This window comes from Coregonus lavaretus, assembly GCF_964263955.1.
Source record: "Coregonus lavaretus genome assembly, chromosome: 19".
Taxonomy (NCBI): domain Eukaryota; kingdom Metazoa; phylum Chordata; class Actinopteri; order Salmoniformes; family Salmonidae; genus Coregonus; species Coregonus lavaretus.
In genome coordinates this window covers 25,688,482-25,709,892 of record NC_140006.1, presented here as the reverse complement: position 1 = coordinate 25,709,892, position 21,411 = coordinate 25,688,482, and positions in this window count along the sequence as shown.

Here is a 21,411-nt window from a genome sequence, read left to right as displayed (position 1 = left end):
CCATGTCTTATATATCATATTGAAATGATAATGTATCATGACTCCCACTACTATCACTTCTTTGAATATGATAATACAGCTAAACAGCCCATAAGACCATTCCACACCTACCTACAATATTACACAATATGCTGCATTGCAAACATTGTGTGTACTTACTCCTTTGAAAATAACTGTGACCCCAACAAAGATAATCATTCTGTTGTTGTAATGGTGGTTAGATTAAGAATAATGCATTACTATATAATTGCATTCTATCTGAGAAGGATGTTTAAAGGCTATGGAGGGTAAATAGCATCTCTGCGGCCTCCACCAATGTGATTACTTGTCCAGTTCCTTTTACCCATAAAGGAAAAAGGAAACCCACCAGGTGAACGGTTATGACAATTTTGCTTTAAAGTTGTCGGATCAACAAAGAGCTGCTGATAAAAGGAAAATCCTGGTGAATCCCAGGGAATAAATTCTAATACGGTATAGATTCCTGTATCTCAGTGTTAGATGATGCTATATACTGTACTTCCTCATGAATTAAAGGGGCTATCATGAGTTGCTACATCGATTTTTGGACTTATAAATTAAAGATATGTACCCATTGATTCTTGAAGAATATACACTACATGAACAAAAGTATGTGGACACCTGCTCATAATGTCACGAATTCAGCCGATGCTGCCCCTCCTCCTTGCTCGGGCAGGTTTCGGCGTTCATCGTCATCGGCTTACTAGCCACTACTGATCCATTTATCATCACTCCATTTGTCTTATAATAATAATATAATATGCCATTTAACAGACGCTTTTATCCAAAGCGTCTTACAGTCATGTGTGCATAAATTTTTACGTATGGGTGGTCCCGGGGATCGAACCCACTACCCTGGCGTTACAAGCGCCATGCTCTACCAATTGAGCTACAGATGTCTTGTCTTGTCTTGTCAATCACACACACCTGGTACTCATTCCCTCATTAGTCTGTGTATATGTGTTCCCTCTGCCCCTTGTCCTTTGTGAGTGATTGTTCATTGTGAGAGTGAGTAGCTTGGTTGAGCTACGCTTTCCTTGTATGTAGCTAAGGTGGAATTTTCCCTTGTGCTAGTTTCGTTTTGACGCTTGCTGCGCTTTATTCATGTACACTGAATAAACTCTGGATTTCGGTGTTTTACCCCCTGCGTCTGACTCCGTCATTCACACCTCATCACAGAATCACTCACCTTTATGGAGTCAGCAGGAGAGGAGCGCATGCCTGGAATCGTGGCAAGGGTCCAGGAACATTCCACTATGCTGGTCAGCTTGGGGGAAGCGATGGATCGGGTTCTTCAGGTCGTCCAACGCCTGGAGAGAAGAGGAACCGATCCGTCGAGACCAGCTCGCCAACCGGATCCAGCCACCTACATCACAGCACCCGGAGGGATCCAGATTTCTCGACCACGGGCGTTCGATGGGATGCCGGCTCTATGTCAGGGATTCCTTCTCCAACTGGAGCTGTACTGCTCCAGTGTCAGTCCTGCACCATCAGATCGAGAGCAGGTGTCCGTCCTCATTTCCTGCCTCTAGGGGAAAGCCCTGGAGTGAGCCAACGCGGTTTGGAGAGAAGGAGGAGCCGCGTTGGAGGACTACAGGGAGTTTGCCCGCCTATTTTGGGCGGTTTTCGATCACCCACCCGAGGGTCGAGAGGCAGGTGAGAGCTGGTCCACTTGAGGCAGGGGATGGGGACAGTACAGGAGTTCGCGCTAGATTTCCAGATTCTGGCAACAGGATCCGGGTGGAACGAGCGGGCCCTGATCAACCAGTTCTGGTGCCATCTACAGGAGAACGTCCGACGGGAGCTAGCCTGCCGTGACACCAGTTTGTCTTTTACCGAACTGGTGGACATGGCCATTCGTCTGGATAACCTGCTGGCAACCAGTGGACGTCCTGGAGGAGGTCTGCCCATTCCCGCCCCCAACCAATGCGGATCCAGAGCTCATGGAGCTGGGTGGTACCGCGCACTGAGAGAACAGAAGACGACAGCGACAGTGCCAATCGGATGGCACGAAGGGACATTCCACCACACGTTGTCGTCAGCGGTCTTTTGAGTCAGGAGGCGGCCGGCAGGGCACTCTCGCATCACCCCAGGTATTGAGCACCCACACCAGCCCTCTGCTGCGCACTGTACCATACCCATATACAGTGAGGGAAAAAAATATTTGATCCCCTGCTGATTTTGTACGTTTGCCCACTGACAAAAACATGATCAGTCTATATTTTTAATGGTAGGTTTATTTGAACAGTGAGAGACAGAATAACAACAAAGAAATCCAGAAAAACGCATGTCAAAATGTTGTAAATTGATTTGCAGTTTAATGAGGGAAATACGTATTTGACCCCTCTGCAAAACATGACTTAGTACTTGGTTGCAAAACCCTTGTTGGCAATCACAGAGGTCAGACGTTTCTTGTAGTTGGCCACCAGGTGTCCCACTCCTCTTTGCAGATCTTCTCCAAGTCATTAACATTTCGAGGCTGACATTTGGCAACTCAAACCTTTAGTTTCCTCCACAGATTTTCTATGTGATTAAGGTCTGGAGACTGGCTAGGCCACTCCAGGACCTTAATGTGCTTCTTCTTGAGCCACTCCTTTGTTGCCTTGGCTGTGTGTTTTGGGTCATTGTCATGCCGGAATACCAATCCACAAACCATTTTCAATGCCCTGACTGAGGGAAGGAGGTTCTCACCCAAGATTTGACGGTACATGGCCCCGTCCATCGTCCCTTTGATGCGGTGAAGTTGTCCTGTCCCCTTAGCAGAAAAGCACCCCCAAAGCATAATGTTTCCACCTCCATGTTTGACGGTGGGGATGGTGTTCTTGGGGTCATAGGCAGCATTCCTCCTCCTCCAAACACGGCAAGTTGAGTTGATGCCGAAGAGCTCGATTTTGGTCTCATCTGACCACAACACTTTCACCCAGTTCTCCTCTGAATCATTCAGATGTTCATTGGCAAACTTCAGACGGGCCTGTATATGTGCTTTCTTGAGCAGGGGGACCTTGCGGGCGCTGCAGGATTTCAGTCCTTTGCGGCGTAGTGTGTTACCAATTGTTGTCTTGGTGACTATGGTCCCAGCTGCCTTGAGATCATTGACAAGATCCTCCTGTGTAGTTCTGGGCTGATTCCTCACCGTTCTCATGATCATTGCAACTCCACGAGGTGAGATCTTGCATGGAGCCCCAGGCCGAGGGAGATAGACAGTTCTTTTGTGTTTCTTCCATTTGCGAATAATCACCCCAACTGTTGTCACCTTCTCACCAAGCTGCTTGGCGATGGTCTTGTAGCCCATTTCAGCCTTGTGTAGGTCTACAATCTTGTCTCTGACATCCTTGGAGAGCTCTTTGGTCTTGGCCATGGTGGAGAGTTTGGAATCTGATTGATTGCTTCTGTGGACAGGTGTCTTTTATACAGGTAACAAGCTGAGATTAGGAGCACTCCCTTTAAGAGTGTGCTCCTAATCTCAGCTCGTTACCTGTATAAAAGACACCTGGGAGACAGAAATCTTTCTGATTGAGAGGGGGTCAAATACTTATTTCCCTCATTAAAATGCAAATCAATTTATAACATTTTTGACATTAGTTTTTCTGGATTTTTTTGTTGTTATTCTGTCTCTCACTGTTCAAATAAACCTACCATTAAAATTATAGACTGATCATTTCTTTGTCAGTGGGCAAACGTACAAAATCAGCAGGGGATCAAATACTTTTTTCCCTCACTCTACTTCCCTGATTACATGAGAGTTCCCAAGAGCAAGGCACTAGTAGATTCAAGCGCAGCTGGGAACTTTATGGATAAAACTTTCGCACGCCGCCAGGGCATTTCATTAGTCCCCCTATCCATTCCACGCCCCATCAGAGCACTTGATAGTCGACCATTAGGATTAGGGTTGATAAAGGAAGTCACGGTACCAGTCACCATGATCACACAGGAGACGCATTGTGAGCAGGTCACTTTTTCCATCATTGGTTCTCCTGCTTTCCCTGTGGTGTTAGGTATTCCGTGGCTAGCACTCCACAACCCCACTTTCTCATGGCTGCAGAGGGTTCTCACGGGGTGGTCGCGAGAGTGTCAGGGTAGGTGTCTGGGTGTTTCCGTTGGTGCAACCACAGTGGAAAGTCCAGACGGTGCCTCCACCGTGCGCATTCCCCCCGAATACCATGATCTGGCACAAGTTTTCTCCAAGAATAAAGCAACTAAATTGCCACCTCATTGCGCAATAAACCTTCGGGTAGACGCTGTACCTCCCAGGAGTCATGTGTATCCCCTGTCGCAGGCGGAGACGGAGGCTATGGAGACATACGTCACCGAGTCCCTGCGCCAGGGGTACATACGTCCCTCCACTTCACCCGCCTCCTCAAGTTTATTTTTTGTGAAGAAGAAAGGCGGCGGTCTGCGCCCGTGCATTGACTATCGACCACTGAACAAGGAGACGATTAGATTTAGTTATCCTCTCCCCCTCATTCCGTCAGTGGTTGAGTCATTGCATGGAGCGCGCTTCTTCACTAAATTAGATCTCAGGAGTGCGTACAACCTGGTGCGTATCCGAGAGTGAGATGAGTGGAAGACAGCATTCAGCACAACCACGGGGCATTATGAATACCTGGTGATGCCCTATGGTTTGATGAATGCTCCCTCAGTCTTCCTTTGTGAACGAGGTGTTTCGGGACATGCTTGGTCGCAGTGTAGTGGTCTAAATCGATGACATCTTGGTGTATTCCGCTACGCGCGCCAAGCATGTGTCCCTGGTTCGCAAAGTACTGTCCCGACTGTTGGAAAATTACTTTTATGCTAAGGCAGAAATGTGTATGTTTTTCCAGCAGTCCGTCTCCTTCCTCGGATACCGCATTTCTACCACAGGTGTGGAGATGGAGGGCGACCGCATTGCAGCCGTGCGTAATTGGCCGACTCCAACCACGGTAAAGGAGGTGCAGCGCTTCCTTGGCTTCGCCAACTATTATCTGAGGTTTATCCGGGGCTTTGGCAAGGTCGCATCGCCCCATTACATCTCTGTTGAAGGGTGGGCCGTCCCGGCTCCGCTGGTCTGCCGAGGCTGACAGAGCCTTCAGTAACCTTAGGGAACTGTTCACCTCGGCCCCGGTACTGGCCCACCCAGATCTATCACTACCGTTCGTAGTGGAGGTGGATGCGTCCGAGGTTGGGATGGGAGCAGTCCTGTCTCAATGCTCGGGCACGCCACCCAAGCTCCGCCCCTGTGCGTTCTTCTCAAAGAAGCTCAGCCCGGCGGAGCAGAACTACGGCGTTGGCGATCGGAGCTGTTGTCCTAGCTCTGACCGTGTGAAGACATTGGCTCGAGAGGGCGAAACAACCATTCCTCGTCTGGACGGACCACCGTAACCTGGAGTACATCCGGGCAGCGAGGAGGCTGAACCCTCGCCAGGCCAGGTGGGCCCTATTCTTCACCCGGTTTGATTTCACACTGTCATACATTCCGGGTACGAAGAACGTGAAGGCAGACGCATTGTCCCGGCTGTATGATACAGAGGAGAGGCCCAGAGACAATACCCCCATACTGCCAGACTCATGCATTGTGGCGCCAGTAGTATGGGCGATGGACGCAGATATAGCGCAGGCATTATGCACAGATCCATCTCCACCGCAGTGTCCAGCTGGGCTGCAGTACGTGCCTGCGCTTATCCGTGATCGTCTTATCTACTGGGCACACATGTCACCCTCCTCTGGTCACCCAGGTATCGGTCGTACAGTGCGCTGCCTGACCGAGAAGTACTGGTGGCCTACCTTGGCTAAGGACGTGAGGGTGTATGTTTCCTCCTGCTCAGTGTGCGCCCAGAGTAAGGCACCTAGGCACCTCCCAGCAGGTAAGTTAATACCTTTACCAGTTCCACAACGACCATGGTCTCATTTGAGTGTTGTTTTTTTAAACTGATCTGCCTCTCTCTCAAGGGAACACCACCATCCTGGTCGTTGTGGACCGCTTTTCGAAGGCCTGCCTCCTCCTTCCTCTGCCCGGTCTCCCCACGGCTCTGCAAACTGCGGAGGCCCTGTTTACACATGTCTTCCGGCACTACGGGGTACCAGAGGATATAGTGTCTGACCGAGGTCCCCAGTTCACGTCAAAAGTCTGGAAGGCGTTCATGGAATGTCTGGGAGTCTCGGTCAGCCTGACCTCTGGGTTCCACCCTGAGAGTAATGGGCAGGTGGAATGGGTAAATCAGGATGTGGGTAGGTTCCTGAGGTCCTATTGCCAGGACCGGCCGGGGGAGTGGTCAGTGTTTCTCCATGGGCAGAATATGCCCAGAACTCTCTCCACCACTCCTCTACGAACCTAATGCCATTTCAGTGTGTTTTAGGTTATCAACCGGTTCTGGCACCGTGGCACTAGAGCCAGACCGAAGCTCCTGCGGTGGATGACTGGTTTCGGCGCGTGGAGGAGATGTGAAACGCTGCCCATGTTCACCTCCAACGCGCTGTGCATCGTCAGAAGGCCAACGCTGACCGTCACCGCAGTGAGGCCCTCGTCTTTGTACCGGGGGATCAGATCTGCCTCTCGACCCGGAATCTGCCCCTGCCCTGCCCGGAAGCTGAGCCCGCGGTTTGTAGGGCCGTTCAAAGTCCTGAGGAGAATCAACGAGGTCACATATAGGTTATTACTCCCCCCTGATTACCGTATTAACCCCTCGTTTCATGTGTCTCTCCTCAGGCCGGTGGTGGCTGGTCCGCCCCAGGAGTCTGAGGTGCGGGAGGTCCCTCCACCTCCTTTGGACATCGAGGGGGCGCCGTACTCTGTCCGTTCCATACTGGATTCGAGGCGCCGGGCGGGGGGCCTTCAGTACCTCGTGGAGTGGGAAGGGTACGGAACGGTGCTGGGTCCCGGTGAGGGATATCCTCGATCCCTCTCTGTTGAGTGACTTCCATCGTCGCCATCTGACTCGCCCTGCTCCGCGTCCTCCTGGCTGTCCCCAAGGCCGGTGTCGGCGCGCTGCTGGAGCTGCACGTCAAGGGGGGGGGGGGGGGGGGGGGGGGGGGGGTACTGTCATGAATTCAGCCGAGGCTGCCCCTCCTCCTTGCTCGGGCAGGTTTCGGCGTTCATCGTCACCGGCTTACTAGCCACTACCGCTCCATTTATCATCACTCCATTTGTCTTGTCTTGTCTTGTCAATCACACACATCTGGTACTCATACCCTCATTAGTCTGTGTATAAGTGTTCCCTCTGCCCCCTTGTCCTTTGTGAGTGATTGTTCATTGTGAGAGTGAGTAGCTCGGTTGCATGTAGCCAACGTGGAATTTTCCCTTGTGCTAGTTTCGTTTTGACGCTTGCTGCGCTTTATTCATGAACACTGAATAAACTCTGGATTTCGGTGTTTTACCTCGTGCGCCTGACTCCGTCATTCACACCTCATCACACATAAAACATCGAATTCCAAAACCAAAATCATGGGCATTAATATGGAGTTGGTCCCCCCTTTGCTGCTTTAACAGCCTCCACTCTTCTGGGAAGGCTTTCCACTAGATGTTGGAACATTGCTGCGGGCACTTGCTTCCATTCAGCCACGAGTGTTAGTGAGGTCGGGCACTGATGTTGGGCGATTAGGCCTGGCTAGCAGTCGGCGTTCCAATTCATCCCAAAGGTGTCCCTGCCATACTACAGCTTTAGTGGCTGTATGCATCAGATCCAAATCAGTAGAATAGTAGCCATTCTTTTAATAGGCCTAGTGTTAAAGGGATAGTTCACCCAAATTACAAAATGACATATTGGTTTCCTAACCCTGTAAGCAGTCTATTGATAAGGTATGACAGCAATCCATGCTTTGGTTTAGTTTCCCTGGCACTGTTTCTGCATGCTAACGTTTTAGCTTTTGTGGCACAAATCCCATTCAAGTCATGGTATCGATAATAGCATTCATGTTCAAATCATCTATAAGTGACTTTGTTGAGCTTCACAGTCAATTTTCGGATTAATTGGACACGATGCACGGGATTTGTGCCAGAAATGCTAAAATGTTAGCATGTGGAAACTAAACCAAAGCATGGATTGCTTTTATACCTTGTCCATAGACTGCTTACATGGTAAGGAAACCAATGTGTAATTGTGTCATTTGGGTGAACTATCCTTTATTAAATGTAGAGTGTAAATCTTAAACCAAAACAAATGTTTAGCTTGATGAAGGCAAGGTGTTATAAATCCTATAAAAATTCACTTCTGCATTGAACACAACTTGCCATTGTTGCCACAAGCTTAAAATTGTCAGGGTTTGTTTACCTAGGGAATTTTAGAAATGTATACTACTTTAGAGCCCTTGTCACTTTACCTTCCTCTCTATCACAAGACTAGCTGCTGTTGATCCTGAATCCTGTCAGGCTGAAAAAACGAAGAACTTCTATCCTCCTTCTTTCAGACAGCGCTGTATACTGTAGCTACACACTCTCCTATTGTGCAAATTGATTAGACGCACGTTTAACTACAAAGTAGACCATGGACGAATGCAGAATGTCACATGCATGTATGCATTTGATCCCCCTCTGCATAAGTAGTTGGGGGAATCAAACAGTGATGAGCTATTCTACTACATAGACTAAGGCTGGTGTGCTGTAATTTCCCATGCTGACTTTGACAGCTACAGCGATACAGGAGCTAAGGCAAAGACATTCTCCATGCTCCTGTTAGACATGACTGCTGGTATTAGAAATAGTAACCTACATAATTGGCCATCACTATTGGCCTTTGGATGAGAGGGAAATACTATCCTTCTCTGCAGATAGAGGGTTATTACTTACAGGGACGGTTACGGCCTCTTGGGGGATGTTGTTTTTGCCATAAGTCTGTTGAACAACTAACAGAACCACCTACTGAAAGATACATGTATGGTATATCTGGTTATTATTCATGAACATTTATATTTAAAATGACCATGGGTTTCCACGATCTACTAAGACACACTTACTTGGAATGGTGGTGTTCCTAACCGAATACAGTGGTGGAAACAAATAATTTACAAAAATGAAATAATTGGGGCTGGACCACCATTCCAGAAACAATATGTTGCTGTTGCATGTTGACTCTGCCATGCCATCAGTCATCAGCGAGGTAATTCATCTGAGGACACTGTTTCAATTATCAAACTAGAAGGTACAGAACTCCAGAAAATGTTACGTGCCACTAAGATGTACTGTACAGTGTGCACAATTTTATCCCACATGATTAAGTCTCCATATCTTTGCAACAAAGTGTGCAGTCAGGTAAAACATTAGTGCTATTGCTCCAATGAAGTTGTCGCAAATCTAGGCGAGGCCAATAGTTCAAATTATTTGCACCAGTGGAGGCTCCTCAGAAGAGGAAGAGGGGAACCATCCTTTTTTCTGAAAAATAAGTTATCCTTTTTAGATAAAGCTATACTAAATATTCACGTCACCAAATAATTGATTAAAACACACTGTTTTGCAATGAAGGTCTACAGTAGCCTCAACAGCATTCTGTAGGGTAGTACCATGGTGTTGCCAGAGGACAGCTAGTTTCCGTCCTCCTCTGGGTACATTGACTTCAATACAAAACCTAGGAAGCTCGTAGTTCTCACCCCCATCCATAGACTTACACAGTAATTATGACAACTTTCGGAGGATGTCCTCCAACCTATCAGAGCTCTTGCAGCATGAACTGACATGTTGTCCACCCAATCAAAGGATTAGAGAATGAATCTAGTAAGGAAAGCATAAGATAGCTAGCACTGCAGAGCATAACATGTGGTGAGTAGTTTACTCAGAGAGAAAGACAATAGTTGAACTGTTTTGAACAAATTAATTTCTTCAAAAATGAAGGAGAAGCAAGAGAGAGAGAGCTAGCTATATTTTCCACTTTCACTTACTTAGCTAGCGAATGCAGCTAGCTAGTTTAGCCTACTCAAACACCCGGCTCAAACAGAGAGGGATGCTATGTTACCTAGCTGGCTATGGCTATCCAACACTGGAACTCTTCCATGTCAAGGTAAGCTTTTAGTTTTAATAATTTATTGCCACCGGGCCCACCGTTGTAACTGCTTGCTGACTGTACACTGTACTGCATGATTGTAGCGGGTTTACTAATGTGTTAGTTATAGTAGTTATGTTGACTATGATGTTAGCTAGTATGGTGACAAAGATAAAGTCTGTGTGTAGCGGGTAGCGGTTATGATATGAAGGTTTGGCTTGGAAAAGTTTTTTCGCCTGGTCACAGACAGCTGATGTGTTGTGCACTGATGTCCACAAGTTAAGTGAAAAGGTGAGAGGAGGAGAGTGCTTAGATGTGAGAAGCAATTATACAATGATCAAAGGGATCATGCTGTTTGTATGTGGCTGCTTTGAAAGTGAACTGTGTTTGCGTGTGATCAGTGGTGTGTTCATTCCGCCGATTCTGTCGAAAAATGTTTCTTAAACGGAAGCAAACGGAAAAAACGGGAATAAACATACCTGAATTTATCCAATAGAAACTCTTGTTTGCAACTGTTGGACTAATGATTACACCCAGGATCAGCTAGATGCAGGCAAGCGTGTGCGGGAGGGAGGGAGGGACGGAGGGAGGGAGGGAGTGAGGGAGAATGGCAGGCACAGAAGCAAGTTAGGTGGTTCAGACAGGATGGTGATTGAGTCTCTGATGTAAACTGACGCTAGGACAGGAAGACAGCACCAGACCAGTTCCAATTGCATGGGGATACATCACAGTAGCAATAGCATTCAGTTACAGGGTGGTCTGATGATCAAAGGATAAAGTAGGATCGTGGGTTCGATTCCCGCTGGGGCCAACCATACCAAAAATGTATGCATGCATGACTTTAAGTTGCTTTGGATAAAAGCATCTGCTAAATGTCATCCTCATAGATATCAGGATAATTCTACTAGTTCTACCTTTACATAGTGTACACAGCTCTAGTCTAAACAATGTATAAACAGAAAATAACATTAATTATTGGACAGTTATATTTTAGTACAGGATTATGACAGCTCTAAGTCTATTGTATATCTGACACAAAAGAAGATGGGAGAAAAATATAAGATTTGTGCAAAAATCATCAGTTTCGTTTTTTGCATCTTCAAAACATGTGATTCAAACCTCCTTCAAAGGATTCAAGATTTTGTTTTCATTACCTTTTAAAAAATATATATTGTACAGTGAAGTCAAGGACAAATAACAGAATGGCACTGGAAACTGAGTGGCAACAACTTCAAAGAAAATGTCAAAGGAATCGATTGGGAACGGAAGGATGAAATGCAATGAAGCAACGTAATTGATTTCATTATCATGGAAGCGTGTAGTTTACACTTTTTTGAAGCACAACTTTCAGTCGCTCTCTCTCTCTCTACACTACTGTAACTTCCTGAAAGTTGATGAAAGCAACCTAGACTTTACTGAATCAATTCTGACAGGTGGTACAGTATGTGTATGAAATAATATTTTTTTGTCTTCTTTTTTTATGCCGTATGTTAGAAACTTTGCTATCTTTAAACATTTTATATTTTTCTCTCTCTTGTTTCTCTTATGTCTGATGAGGACCGATGGGTCTCCTGAGGGAACAAGAAGGGTCTGAATCAACATTAGACAGAAACCAAATGATAAACTAACTGCACTAAGAACAATTTGGCTGGAATATCTTCAGTGCTGGGAATAGAACAATTGATAACAGGTTCTTAATTATGGACGGCAATGGAAAGTATTGCATTGACATTTCAGAGAGTGGACCACTTTTGTACATGATTAACATTTCCGCCAGGAAAAGTTAAATAAAATAAAAAATCTTTCAATTAGTATGAACAATTTCCTCCTTGACTATCACAGGGTGGCTTTCAAGTGCCAGTTGTTCCATTTGAACCTGCCATGACCACCTACAATGTCTATGCATGAAATCTGGAGACACTGAAAGAACACTATATGGAGCGATTTTCACATTAAAGTCTCAAATGCTTAACTGTTGTAGCCTATGTACTTTCATGTTCCACTTATGAGAAAACGTATAGGTACAGTTGAAGTCAGAAGTTTACATACATTTAGATTGGAGTCATTAAAACTAGTTTTTCAACCACTCCACAAATGTCTTGTTAACAAACTATAGTTTTGGCAAGCCGGTTAGGACATCTACTTTGTGAATAACACAAGTAATTTTTCCAACAATTGTTTACAGACAGATTATTTCACTTATAATTCACTGTATCACAATTCCACTGGGTCAGAAGTTTATATACACTAAGTTGACTGTGCATTTAAACAGCTTAGAAAATTCCAGAAAATTATGTCATGGCTTTAGAAGCTTCTGATACGATAATTGACATCATTTGAATCAATTTGGGGTGTACCTGTGGATGTATTTCAAGGCCTAACTTCAAACTCAGTGCCTCTTTGCTTGACATCATGGGAAAATCAAAAGAAATCAGCCAAGACCTCAGAAAAAATTTTTGTAGAGCTCCACAAGTCTGGTTCATCCTTGGGAGCAATTTCCAAACGCATGAAGGTACCACGTTCATCTGTACAAACAATAGTACGCAAGTATAAACACCATGGGACCATGCAGCCATCATACCGCTCAGGAAGGAGACTCGTTCTGTGCGGAAAGTGCAAATCAATCCCAGAACAAAAGCAAAGGACCTTGTGAAGATGCTGGAGGAAACCGGTACAAAAGTATCTATATCCACAGTAAAACGAGTCCTATATCGACATAACCTGAAAGGCCGCTCAGCAAAGAAGAAGCCACTTCTCCAAAACCGCCATAAAAAAGACAGACTACGTTTTGCAACTGTACATGGGGACAAAGATCGTACTTTTTGGAGAAATGTCCTCTGGTCTGATGAAACAAAAATAGAACTGTTTGGAGGAAAAAGGGGGTGCTTGCAAGCCGAAGAACACCATCCCAACCGTGAAGCACGGGGGTGGCAGCATCATGCTGTGGGGTGCTTTGCTGCAGGAGGGACTAGTGCACTTCACAAAATAGATGGCATCATGAGGAAGGAAAATTATGTGGATATATTGAAGCAACATCTCAAGACATCAGTCGGGAAGTTAAAGCTTGGTTGCAAATAGGTCTTCCAAATGGACAATGACCCCAAGCATACTTCCAAAGTTGTGGCAAAATGGCTTAAGGACAACAAAGTCAAGGTATTGGAGTGGCCATCACAAAGCCCTGACCTCAATCCTATAGAAAATATGTGGGTAGAACTGAAAAAGTGTGTGCGAGCAAGGAGGCCTACAAACCTGACCAGCTCTGTCAGGAGGAATGGACAAAAATTCACCCAACTTATTGTGGGAAGCTTATGGAAGGCTACCGGAAACGTTTGACCCAAGTTAAACAATTTAAAGGCAATGCTACCAAATACTAATTGAGTGTATGTAAACTTCTGACCCACTGGGAATGTGATGAAAGAAATAAAAGCTGAAATAAATAATTCTCTCTACTAATATTCTGACATTGCACATTCTTAAAATAAAGTGGTGATCCTATCTGAGCTAAGACAGGGAATTTTTAGAAGGATTAAATGTCAGGAATTATGAAAAACTGAATTTAAATGTATTTGGCTAAGGTGTATGTAAACTTCCGACTTCAACTGTATGTACACTTATAGGCTCTGAAGCAGTCCAAAGTGTATAATGCAATTTTGATTTGACCTAATGTTTAACTTAATAAAAAACAAGTTTCCCCATCTCAGGTTAAAGGGATACTTCAGGATTTTGGCCCTTTATCTATTTCCCCAGAGTCAGATTAACTAGTTGATACCATTTTAATGTCTCTGTGTCCAGTATGATGGAAGTTAGAGGTAGTTCCGCGAGCCAATGCTGCGAGCAGATACCCATAGACTTCCAGTCATTGCGCTAACGCTAGTTAGCAATTGCGCTAGCGCTAATTGGCAACTTCCTTCAAACTGCACACAGAGACATAAACTGTATTCATGAGATCCTCTGACTCTGGGGAAGTAGATAAAGGGCCTCATTGCCAAAATCCCGAAGTATCCCTTTAAATAAATAAAAATACTATAGTAAGTGCACATGAAGAGCCAAATAAAGTAATAGGGTTGACTGTAACAGGGTTGACGATTTTATCTTAAATCATCCATAAATCTCCTTCTGATAGGGCGAATGGAAGCTTGATGTGTGCAACAGGGAGTGGCAATTGAATGCAAGCTTCACAAAAAAATTAACTGTTAAAACATTCCAGTCTGTCTATCTATGGGTAATAGGGTTGACGTGTTATGCTCGACCTGCCCACAAAACACCAGAAAATGGCCAAAAAGAGTAGAACCAGTTTCCCCACTATGATTTGACTATTAGATTGAAGGAATAGTTTCACCATATTAAAACTAGAGTTCTGTTCACGTAACAGGGTTGACCTTAAAATGAGGGATAGACGTACATTTAATCACTAATCACATGAAATAAATCATCTTCAGAAATGACTTTGTCAAAGCAACAAAATAACTAGACCTTTACAATGATGGTGAAACTTGGAGAAATGTTGGGGTTAATTGGATAAAAATATTCCTAGAAGTCACATGGTGCTAGGAGGGTGTGTCAAAATGCTGCATTTTGGTACTTTAGCAAGCCTTTATTCATATTAAAAATCACATTTATAGAACTATATATTTAAGGGCACTTCATTGAATATAACAGGGTTTTAAAATTCAATATTGGTGTACAATGTCTACATAAAATATCAAAGAGGTGCAAAAGGCACTCATTTCATGGAACGACACATGAATGAAGTTTTTAAATGTACAGTGAGCAGTTTTCCTGTGCATATTTCATTATTGACTGGTCGGATCCAGCAGTAACTCTTCAAAACTGTATAGGCTATTATGAACTCTTGCATTTCCTGCTCCTCCTCTGCTACTTACAGTAACCTACATATCGTTTGAGCTCAGATACTGCAGGGTGGAGGTATTGTTTGATACTGCTCAGATGAGAATGCATTAAATACTGCAGAGAGAGCAGTTTCTGGGTGATAAGCAGAACTGGAGGTGTCTGCATTGCAATGGGCCACGCATGATGCTGTGCTGTAGCAGACTGTGTAGTGGTAGTATCATGTAATCATTCAGACATTATTTCACAAGGTTTAGAGGTGGATAGAATGTAAATTCATGAAACCTAATTATGCAGTTGTGATCTTACACTTTAAATTCAAGAAACTTCCACAAGAAACATTTGAATAATGAATAATATAGCAATTGGAGAGAGAATATGACCTTTTTTGATGGATTTGATGGATGGGTGTAGTGCAGACATTGGTGGAAAAAGTACTCAAGTAAAAGTCAAGATACCTTAATAAAAAATTACTCAAGTAAAAGTGAAAGTCACCCAGTAAAATACTACTTGAGTAAAAGTCTAAAATTATCTGGTTTTAAATGTACTTACGTACAGTGGTGGAAAAAGTACTCAATTGTCATACTTGAGTAAAAGTACAAAGTAAAAGTAAATGCTATACATCAAATTCCTTATATTAAGCAAACCACAAGGTACTATTATTTTGGGTGTCAGGGAAAGTGTATGGAGGTAAAAAGTACATATTTTCTTTAGGAATGTACTGGAGTAAAAGTTGTAAAAATATAAATACACTGAACAAAAAAATGTACGGAACATGACATGTAAAGTGTTGGTCCCATGATGTTTCATGAGCTGAAATAAAAGATCCCAGAAATGTTCCATAAACACAAAAAGCTTATTTCTCTCAAATGTTGTGCACAAATTTGTTTACATCCCTGTTAGTGAGCATTTCTCCTTTGCAAAGATAATCTATCCACCTGACAGGTGTGGCATATCAAGAAGCTGATTAAACAGCATGATCATTACACAGGTGCACCTTGTGCTGGGGACAATAAAAGGTCACTCTAAAATGTGCAGTTTTGTCACACAACACAATGCCACAGATGTCTCAAGTTTTGAGGGAGCGTGCAATTGGCATGCTGACTGCAGTGATGTCCACCAGAGCTGTTGCCAGAGAATTTACTGTTCATTTCTCTACCATAAGCCGCCTCCAACGTTGTTATAGTGAATTTGGCAGTACATCCAACCGGCCTCACAACCACAGACCACTTTTATGGCATTGTGTGGGCAAGAGGTTTACTGATGTTAATGTTGTGAACAGAGTGCCCAATGGTGGTGGTGGGGTTATGGTATGGGCAGGCATAAGCTACAGACAATGAACACAATTGCATTTTAATCTATGGAAATTTGAATGCACAAAGATACCGTGACGAGATCCTGAGGTCCATTGTTGTGCCATTCATCAAACGCCATGACCTCATGTTTCAGCATGATAATGCATGGCCCCTTGTCGTAAGGATCTGTACACAATTCCTGGAAGCTGAAAATGTCCCAGTTCTTGCATGGCCTGCATACTCACCAGACATGTCACTCATTGTGCATGTTTGGGATGCTTTGGATTGACGTGTACTTCAGTGTTTTCCAGTTTCCGCCAATATCCAGCAACTTCGCACAGCCTGATCAACTCTATACGAAGGAGATGTTGCATGAGGCAAATGGTGGTCACACCAGATACTGGACTGGTTTTCTGATCCACGCCCCAAACTTATTTTTAAGGTATCTGTGACCAACCAATGCATATCTGTATTCTCAGTCATGTGAAATCCATAGATTATGGCTTCATTAATTTTTTTCAATTGACTGATTTCCTAATATGAACTGTATCTAAGTAAAATATTTGAAATTGTTGAACTTTGCGTTTATATTTTTCTTCAGTAGAGTAAAGTACAGATACACCAAAAAACTACTTAAGTACTTTAAAGTATTTTTACTTAAGTATTTTGCACCACTGAGTGCAGATATTCCATAGCCTAAATTCACCGTTGACTGCACAATTTCTTCCTCAAATGTAAGCTTCTCTTTCTGACATCCCACATCCCACCTTCCATGACATTCTTTTTTATCCATGAAACATTTAGGATGAAGTCTTGATATCTGTGATTAACTTTTAAGAATGTCTCAGTTACATTTTAATTACTTTCAGCATGTGCTCAGACAGAAGCTCCATTAGGCCTCATGTAGGCATAATTAAATTCCATGAAAGATTCTGTGATTGGGAAATGAGACTATCATCACACTCCGCTATCTGTCTCAATGTTAATGACTAATTATGGGGCCCCCAATAGCCCTAATGGAAAGTTTCACATCAGGGTTATTTCCTGGTGGCAAAGTCATATTACTAGTGGGGTTCTGTGTAGTGTGTAGTCACAGTAAGCACCCCCAGATTTTGGAGCAAAGCAGTTTTTCATCCTGACTTAATATCTGGGAATGGAATTAACAACCTCTCCCTCAACGTGATCAAGACAAAGGAGATGATTGTGGACTAGAGGAATAAAAAGAGGACTGAGCACGCCCCCATTCTCATCGACGGGGCCGTAGTGGAACAGGTTGAGAGCTTCAAGTTCCTTGGTGTCCACATCACCAACAAACTATCATGGTCCAAACACACCAAGACAGTCGTGAAGAGGGCACGACAAAGCCTATTCCCCCCCAGGAGACTGAAGAGATTTGGCATGCTTCCTCAGATCCTCAAAAAGTTTTACAGCTGCACCATCGAGAGCATCCTGACTGGTTGCATCACCGCCTGGTATGGCAACTGCTCGGCCTCCGACTGTAAGGCACTACAGAGGGTAGTGCGTAAGGCCCAGTACATCACTGGGGCCAAGCTTCCTGCCATCCAGGACCTCTGTACCAGGCGGTGTCAGAGGAAGGCCCTAAAAACGATCAAAGACTCCAGCCACCCTAGACTCCTGAACAGCTAATCATGGCTACCCGGACTATTTGCATTGCCCCCCCACCCCACCCCAACCCCCTCTTTTACGCTGCTGCTACTCTGTTTATTATTTATGCATAGTCACTTTAACTCTACCCACATGTACATATTACCTCAATTACCTTGACTAACCGGTGCCCCCGCACATTGACTCTGTACCGATACCCCCTGTATATAGCCTCCCTACTGTTATTTTATTTTACTGCTGCTCTTTAATTATTTTTTATATTTATATTTTTTCTTAAAAACTGCATTGTTGTTTAAGGGCTTGTAAGTAAGCATTTCACTGTAATGTCTACACCTGTTGTATTCGGCGCATGTGGCAAATAACATTTGATTTGATTTGATTATACAGAAAACCAGAGGCTAAAAGTAAAATGTGAAGCCACCGCACAGATTCCGTCATCAAACATAAAACACAAAGTGCTCTTTTAACTTTTCCTGTTCTAATGTGAATTAGCCTGGCAGGAGGAAAATATTGGAATATGCTGACTGCCCCCGATCCATCCACTATCTTGACATTTGTCTCAGCTAGCTATAGCAGTCAAAAATAACTGACATCTAGTTACAGTAACACTGTATAGATGTAGGACCTTAATTTGAGCCAGTTTGCTACAGCAGGAAAATAATCCTGCAGCAACAGGAAATGTGAATTATTATGTGGATTATAATTAATGGAAATTTTTTGTAGGGGTTGATACATTTGTCATTAGGGCATATCAAGTCTGACATTTTAAAGTGAAAATTACAAACTTTAGAAGAACTTGTTGTGTATTGGAGGTTTAAAAAGACTTCTAAAGTTTGTAATTTTCACTTTAAAATGCCAGCCTTGATATGCCCTAATGACAAATGTATCAACCCCTTCAAAAAATGTCCATTAATTATAATCCACATAATAATTCACATTTCCTGTTGCTGCAGGATTATTTTGCTACAGTAGGCAGTCAAAAATAACAGACATCTAGTTACCCAATGTACTGTGCATTAGGGATTCCTGGGGTAACCAGGATCCCGGGACTGTCCTGCGTGACCACTTTTCACATTTCCCGAAAAAATTAAATGACAAGACCCGGGAAATTACAACATTTTCCCCAATGTTGCACTAATGCCAATACACAAAATACACAACATGGCAGCAGCAGATTGGCAAAACATTTAATGGCACATTATCCAAACAAGTTGTCACATGGGAGCCTTTAGACTAGCATATTTACTTCACACAAAGGCGCCATAAATTCAAAGCACACGCATAATTGACACTACCGGACTGCACACGAGACCCGAATGCAGTGAAGAGTTTTCATCAGAACTGAAAATGATATCCTGATCCGACCCAAGCCCGGTGAGCTGAAGCCCCTGCTTTGAGATAAGCGTGGTGGACTAGATAAATCAATCAATGTCAGATTTTAGTTTTCACTGAATCTCTATATGAATATTTGGTAACAATTAGACTGGGGAAATGTTAGCTAAATTGAGGTGAGTGCTAATGATCTTTATTCAAGTTTGCTCATGTATTAGCAGATCAGAACATTGTGCTAGCATGTTATACAAGTCTGCGTGCTCTTCACTCACGTAGTAGCCTGTCCTACTCCCGACCAAAAGCCTGTGACTTGTCTGATAATCAATCAATGTGTTTCACTGAATCTCTGTCTATATATTTGGTTAATTGATCTCTGGCTGGACAAGTGGAAGCTAATTTTTTTGTTTGCTCATCTAATCACAGATCAGAAACATTTACAATGCCTTATATAGAGCCTAGGCAAGTTTTCTATCATCCTAATCCCACTTAAACTCAAAATCCTGACTGCTGTATTGCAGGCGCAGGAGGGTAAATCACAGTATTCCGAGTTTATTCCATAATCCGGCGTAACCAGTCCAGTGCGCAAAACAGGCGCACTGGAGCAAACATGCACACAGGGAAAATACCCCGGCAATACAAAATACTGAGCTCAACCGAGCTACTAATCCTCACAATGAACAATCACCCACAAGGACAAGGGGGGCAGAGGGAACACTTAAACACGTACTAATGAGGGGAATATGAACCAGATGTGTGTAATTGACAAGACAAGACAAATGGAACGATGAGATATGGAGCGGCAGTGGCTAGAAGGCCGGTGACAACGAACGCCGAAGCCTGCCCGAACAAGGAGGGGAGGCAGCTTCGGAGGAAGTCGTGACAACGGTATGAGAGTAGATATGGCTATTTTTGAACAACGTGGGCTCAGATCATTTCGTATTCTGTACGTAAATCTGTATGTTACGTTTCGTATGATATGTATTAATTTGTGGATGTCCATTGTCACGGATCCCCCCGGTACTGCTGCTCATTCCGTTCACCAGTTCAGGAGGTCTACGTCACCGGCTTTCGAGGCATCACTGACATGGATCATTACCACCAACCTCGGACAGTCTTGTCTCATTACGCACACCTGGTTCCCATTCCCCCTGATTAGTATGTGTATATACAGTTGAAGTCAGAAGTTTACATACACCTTAGCCAAATACATTTAAACTCAGTTTTTAACAATTCCTGACATTTAATCCTAGTAAAATTCCCTGTCTTAGGTCAGTTAGGATCACCACTTTATTTTAAGAATGTGAAATAATAGTAGAGAGAATGATTTATTTCAGCTTTTATTTCTTTCATCACATTCCCAGTGGGTCAGAAGTTTACATACTCAATTAGTATTTGGTAGCATTGCCTTTAAATTGTTAAACTTGGGTCAAACGTTTCGAGTAGCCTTCCACATGCTTCCCACAATAAGTTGGGTGAATTTTGGCCCATTCCTCCTGACATAGCTGGTGTAACTGCCCACAAATGTTCTATAGGATTGAGGTCAGGGCTTTGTGATGGCCACTCCAATACCTTTACTTTGTTGTCCTTAAGCCATTTTGCCACAACTTTGGAAGTATGCTTGAGGTCATTGTCCATTTGGAAGACCCATTTGCGACCAAGCTTTAACTTCCTGACTGATGTCTTGAGATGTTGCTTCAATATATCCACATAATTTTCCTTCTTCATGATGCCATCTATTTTGTGAAGTGCGCTAGTCCCTCCTGCAGCAAAGCACCCCCACAGCATGATGCTGCCACCCTCGTGCTTCACGGTTGGAATGGTGTTGTTCGGCTTGCAAGCAACCCACCTTTTCCTCCAAACATAACGATGGTCATTATGGCCAAACAGTTATATTTTTGTTTCATCAGACCAGAGGACATTGCTCCAAAAAGTATGATCTTTGTCCCCATGTGCAGTTGCAAACCGTAGTCTGTTTTTTTTATGGCGGTTTTGGAGCAGTGGCTTCTTCCTTGCTGAGCGGCCTTTCAGGTTATGTTGATATAGGACTCATTTTACTGTAGATACTTTTGTACCTGTTTCCTCCAGCATCTTCACAAGGTCCTTTGCTGTTGTGCTGGGATTGATTTGTACTTTTCGCACCAAAGTACGTTCATCTCTAGGAGACAGAACGCGTCTCCTTCCTGAGCGGTATGATGGCTGCGTGGTCCCATGGTGTTTATAGTTGCGTACTATTGTTTGTACAGATGAACGTGGTACCTTCAGGCATTTGGAAATTGCTCTCAAGGATGAACCAGACTTGTGGAGGTGTACAATTTTTTTTCTGAGGTCTTGGCTGATTTCTTTTGATT